Source organism: Olea europaea, chromosome 18 (assembly GCF_002742605.1).
Source record: "Olea europaea var. sylvestris chromosome 18, O_europaea_v1, whole genome shotgun sequence".
NCBI classification, from domain to species: domain Eukaryota; kingdom Viridiplantae; phylum Streptophyta; class Magnoliopsida; order Lamiales; family Oleaceae; genus Olea; species Olea europaea.
This window is the reverse complement of record NC_036254.1, coordinates 19,071,207-19,078,221: the sequence shown is the minus strand read 5'-3', so window position 1 is coordinate 19,078,221 and position 7,015 is coordinate 19,071,207.

Genomic DNA, 7,015 nt, shown 5'->3' with positions numbered 1-7,015 from the left:
CACTTCTTCTTCCCATATAATAAAAAAGAATTTGAAAAAATAAAAATTTAAGACTTTAATTAAATAATTAATAATCAAAAGTATACATATATATAGGATTTAATATTATTAGTATAGTATATTTTTAAAAATAAATAAAAAAATTAATATATTTAAATTTAATTATAAATTTTCATAATTTAATAAAAAAATAGGTACTTTTCTCAAAAAATGAATGAAAAAAGAAAAAAAAGTTATAAGAATCCAATTTAATTTTTTTATATAGAAATAGAGATAAATAATAAGAGAGAGAAAGAAAAATAAATGGAATATAATAAATAAAAAAATAAGTTTTAATTATACATGTTCATAAAGGAAAGAAAGATTGAATTTTTTTTTATTTTTTATTTTTTTTATTTTTTGTGAAAATCTCCCCAAATCTCGTGATTAATGAGAGACAAATTTTAAGATATTATATGAGTACTTTCTGCTTAAAAATTAGTACGTCAGAGACTTTTATAAAAGTCTCTAGAAGTCATTAAAATTTGAATACCGTAAGACTTATAGAGATTTCTAAAAAGTTTTAATTGAATACACCGTAACTTTTAGAGACTTTTTAAAAGTTTATAAAAGTCTTAATTGAATACACCATGACTTTTAGAGAGTCTCAAAAAGTCTCAATTAAATACCCCTAAACTTTTTAAATATCAAAAAGTCATTAAAAGTTTTAATTGAATACACCCTTCTTAATCTAAAATATGCAGAATAATTGAAACACGATCAACTTGTCATATTTTGTCTCAAGGCAAGGCTATGGCCGAGTGCTAATACACTTCTAGGTCTCTCTTCCTTCTTTTCGTGTCAAATATGTACAACCCACCCTTTAAAACTCTTTTGCACCGAAAAATATTTTTATACAAACACATGTTATTGTGTTACTCCAACTGGCACCGATTGGATGGGGATGGGGAGCGGGGAATGGGATCCCAGCCCTATTACCATTCCTAATTTTTTATTGTTTCTAAAATCAAAGTATGGTATCATCTAGGATATTGGTTGTCTATTTGTACATTCAATTCTCGAAAATTAGCTGCTTTAAGATTTAAAGGATTGGCCTGAGCTATAGTCCAAATACATTTTTATGTAAAAAATATCTCAATCTAAAAGATTTCTTAATCTAACCACAAATAGGACGAAAAATTAAAGTATTCATTCAACTTTAGGTTTGGATAACTGCATGTTAATTTGTGGCTATACGCACATTTTGAAGCAGATAGCTACAGCACCAAAATTTCTCTTTTGACCAATTTATTTTTATGAATGGTGCAATCATCTTCTCAAAGTGCTAACTTTTCATTGACCAATTGTTGTTTCACTTTTAGTTTTATTCAATTATTTATCCTTGTCGCATCCTATCTTATGTATCAGAAGTAACAGGACATGGGATTTTTAAGCTGTTACTATAATGAAATTATTATAATTTGCGAGTAAACAAGAGAGAGGAGAGTTATAAAATGTTTATTTAAATGTTCTAATGGTGTATTTAATATGGTATCAAAGTCCGTTAAAATTTAACGGACAAGTCCATCCAATTAAGACTAAAAAATAAGAATAATGCTATGTAGCCCGTTGGCCGCAGGGACAATGTGGCATTAATCGATAGATGAAATAAAATCAGTGGGATTAAATAGCATTACTCAAAAAATAAACACAGGAATTTCAATTTTTTTGGTTTAAAACGAACCACCATCTTGCATGACATGTTAACGGATAAATTTCAGATCAATTAAATACCGAAATATATATATAAAGACATAAGCTACTCGTCTTAATAATGTTAGTCATGTTAAGATGGAACTCTAAATCTTAATAATTCCATTACCGTATTATTTTCACTAAGATAATTCAAGAAGTACTTGATATCCATTAGACTATTGTAGCACACATTAAAAATAACTCTACCTAATCTATTGATAAATATTTTTTCTCGATTCCAACTGCGAAGAATCGGGCTCGTAGAAGTATGTTGGCAAGTGGCAAAGTACAAGTGGGTACAGCGTTTGGTTCCCTGTTGTCACGAAATCTGGAACTTGGTAGACCAACATTACCTTTATATATGTGCGCCTTTTGACATGTTAATTATTATTGTATTATTATAGATAGTGCAACATCTTTGAGTCGCATCATATTCCCCTAGTGCTAACCTTTGACTCAAAGCAAATCTTCTTCCACTTTAATTATAATCAACAACTATTCATCCAAGTGGACGCTTCCATAACATATTGTGGTGGATTGAGCATCATGTACAGTCCAACTTGAACTGTATAATGTACAGTCTCCTCACATGTGAGCGAGTCGCGCTAAAAAAATAAATAAATTGCGGACCCCCCAAATGTGAAGGATTGTCTTCCAAATTGTGAGCTCGGATATATAAGCATCAATTCCCTAATGTGATAAGACGTGACGCATGAGTTGTCAAGTATATGAAGTTTTTAAATTGTTAAATTCAAGATTGATTTCAAATTTATTTCTTAATTTAAGTGTACAAGAGAGATGCAATATATATATAAAGACATAAGCTACTCGTCTTAATAATGTTAGTCATGTTAAGATGGAACTCTAAATCTTAATAATTCCATTACCGTATTATTTTCACTAAGATAATTCAAGAAGTACTTGATATCCATTAGACTATTGTAGCACACATTAAAAATAACTCTACCTAATCTATTGATAAATATTTTTTCTCGATTCCAACTGCGAAGAATCGGGCTCGTAGAAGTATGTTGGCAAGTGGCAAAGTACAAGTGGGTACAGCGTTTGGTTCCCTGTTGTCACGAAATCTGGAACTTGGTAGACCAACATTACCTTTATATATGTGCGCCTTTTGACATGTTAATTATTATTGTATTATTATAGATAGTGCAACATCTTTGAGTCGCATCATATTCCCCTAGTGCTAACCTTTGACTCAAAGCAAATCTTCTTCCACTTTAATTATAATCAACAATTATTCATCCAAGTGGATGCTTCAATAACATATTGTGATGGATTGAGCATCATGTACAGTTCACCTTGAACTGTATAATGTACAGTCCCCTCACATGTGAGGGAATCGCGCTAAAAAAAAAAAAAAATTGTGGACCCCCCAGATGTGAAGGACTGTCTTCCAAGCTGTGAGCTCGAATATATAAGCATCAATTCCCTAATGTGAAAAGACGTGACGCATGAGTTGTCAAGTATATGAAGTTTTTCAATTGTTAAATTCAAGATTGATTTCAATTTTCAAATTTATTTCTTAATTTAAGTGTACAAGAGAGATGCGTGCTAAATGTTCAAGATGCTCAAGTTTTTTAAATGAACTGGGCATACTAATTTAGGATTGTATTATGATATTCTTAAGTTAAAATTCTAGCTAGCTAGCTGGCTGGCCAATCAGTTTCCATTTTTGCTAATTAATGATAATTAAGAGTCTGTTAGATATAGATTTTTTGAGAATATATTTGTAAAAAGTGATTTTTTTGGAGAATGTTGTTAAAAAGTATAGAAAAATTATTTGTTCACATACAAAATTATTATATTGAGAGAATCAGTGATGAAAAATAAGTTTGAGAATAAGTGAATTTTAAAGAAACTCTACCAAATAGAACCTTAAATATCTAGACAACATATGTGCATTTTATAAACAAAAATCATTTCTCCAAAAATAACTTACAAAATTGTTATGTTTAGTGAAGTTCAATGTTAATACAATCACTAAAAATTGATTTTTTGGCCGTTATTTCACTATTCCAGTCGTCATATTTGACTTCTTTTCTCACGGGTGGACCCCACTTTTCTTCTAACAGTCAAAAAATCAATTTTCAAAATCACTTCGAAATAGGCTCATAGTAAATTGCAATGTTTCTGTTTGGTTTTGTTAAAACTTAAATTTTAATACAAGTTGAGGAAACATGTAGTCAAAACGTTAAAAGCTACGAATAAAATATGTGGTTAAAATTAATTGTTAATTTTAACTTAAATTTTTATAACTAAACCGATCACGAGTACTAGAAGAACATGTGTAATGCATTTAAGTTTTATATCATTGTACTATTAAATTGATTGAGAAATGGAATTGATTATGACAATGCTACATGCATCGAGAATGAAATATTACACCACAAATGCACAATCATTATTTCATTTTGTAACTTATGTTCTTATATCTACTATGAATCTCGTAATCATGTTATCAAACAAATTTTATATTATAAGGATAATATTGTTAGTTCCTCATGCTATTCCTATTTATAGACCATTTATAAATTTATTGAGAGGATAAAAATACAAAGAAATAAAAAGGGTGATGTGATTCTCATCCACAGTTTTTATATATCCTTCCACTTTTAAATTCTTTTCTATGCTATATTTTAACATTTTACTTAAATAGACAAGAACAGAACCAAATAAAATTTATCATTCTAAATGCACACACATACTTTAATAAAAACAAATGCAGAATTTTCAAAAATCTCTGCAACGAATACAAGCTTCCCACCTGCTACCAAATTACCTCTCTCAAAAGTTGTTAAATTACAAAAAGAACACACATAATTGTGAAAAATTAAAAATAAAATTCCGAGCTTTATTAAAATCCTCGCCATACAAGACTAAAAAGACAATCCAAATAACAAGTAAAATCTCAATAGACATCATTGTCCAAAACAATTCATGCTGCATAGTTCACTTCCTCAAATACGTCACCCCCATCATATTTTAGATAGAGATGACAATTTAAACCGTTAAAATCGAAAAATGAAAAAAATCGAACCGATGGTGCAATGGGACGAATATGGTATTTGATTTTGATGAACCGGTTCGCCACGGTGCGGGTATGGTATTTACGCTGTCGAATTGAAATCGAACTGATTACCCGCTTAAAAAAAATCATTTTTTTATTAGGGATGACAAAGTTTAGTGAGAAGGAAGTTGACGAAGAGGTACATTTTTTTATTTAAATCTTAGTTAAAACCATTTTGAATTAGGTAGTATCATTGTATTCTCTACTTATATTTCTTATTTACATATATGAATCAATTTTGAGTGCTGACCTATGCTATTAAGAGTTGTGAGGAAGAATGAAAATTGAATATGAGTTAAGGTTGAAACTTTTGAATTATTGAGCATGAATCAAGTAACTATAATGCACAATAATCAAGAATAAAGGAAAAATTTAGTACTATTATATTCATAATATTGTTTGTTAAATTTGTATTTTGCAATTGAAATTTGGGATATTGTTTGCATTTTCGTTTGGAATATTATGTTTTTGTTTTCATTGACTCCCTTTTCATAAATTTTTTAATATCAATTTGATAGATGGACCTATAAAAAATAATTTATTTTCGTAGTTATTAATCGAACCGAACCGAGGCGAATCGAGATACGAACCGAACTGAACCGATTTACGTGGTTATGATGTGGTTATGGTATGGCAAAAAATTTGACGATTTGGTGATGGTTTTGGCCTAATCGAACCGGAACTGAACCGTTGTCATCCCTAATTTTAGATTAATTAAGCTTCGAGCAAGCCTTGGCGAGTTTGTTCAGTTATTAAAATGTTTTGATAGGCCCTTAGCTTCCAACCCAACTAGACAATCTGTCACTTTATTTCCTTCTTTCCATTGATATGTCACTTGGTAATCAAACTTCAATAATAGCTCCACAAGATCATCTTAGAAGTCCCACGGATACCACAAAGAATATTTCCAGGATAATATCCATGAGACCACCAACAGTGAGTCACACTCAATGTTAATATAAAAAAACACATTGAAGGAGCAAAAATGAAAGAAAGCAAATATTACCTTGTAGCATTTCGAAAAGCCCACAAACTTCCCTTGTTCTCCTCTACAATTTTCTTGCAATGGGGAATCAAAATCAATTTTTTCTTATATTCACATTGAACATAATAAATTTAACTTGATATGTGTAGTGCCACCATTAGTTTTACTCTTATGATAGCACTTCAATTTCATGGAAGATGGAAAATATTCAACCATTTTCCAACTAATGGCTTGTTTGATAGCCGATATTTTATTGGCAATTCATTTTCTAGGTTTAGGGCACGTGACCTGTTTTTCCTTACTTAGGTGGGATTGAAATTCTTATGGTGTTTTTGTCATTTTGTTTTCCAAGCAATTATTATTATTATTTTTTTTTTTTGGTTTGTTTGTTTGTTTGTTTTTTTTTTCTTTTGGGATAATGGGAACAAATTTCAGGAACAATTGTAAAAGATAATACGCCTTAAATTGATAACTTCTATGTAAAACAAAATCAAACGAACACCAAAATATAAATGAATTTGAATCTTTTTTTTTTTATTTTTTTTTGCAATGAAAACAAATTCTAGAAACAACTGTAGAAGTTGATATCCCTTAAATTGACAATTTCCTTGAAAAATAAAGCCAAACGAACATCAAAAAACACTTTAATTCTAACATTTTTAAGGTGAAAAATTATACCAATCAAATACTATTAATTAACAATTCTGATAAACACAATTTTTAGGCAATTCAATTCCCTGAAATTCATTTTCTTTCCACCAAAATTCCATATTCGCAATCAAATGGACCCTTCTAGAGGTAAGTAATGTAATCTATTGCAAAATAGCATATTATTTTAGTCTTAGTTGTTTTGGCGAGATAACACAATATTATGTTGTTATTTTTTTATAAATAGCTTAACATAATTTATTTTTGGTTAAACTGTGGATATATAGTCTTTAAATAATGAATTAATGTTGGAATGCAGTATGGATGAATATATTATTTTTGAAAATTTTAAAATTATAATAGGAATAGATTTAGCTCTTGTTTTGTCCATATTATTTTCGAAATACATTTTTCTTTATCCTATTTTCAATTACACATTTTTCAATAAAATAATATTACAACCAAATCTAATTTTTATTTATTTTATTTTTTAGTCACACATTTTCTATCAAATCAATATTTCAAAATGCATATTTTAACAAAAAAGGAAGGGGGGGGGG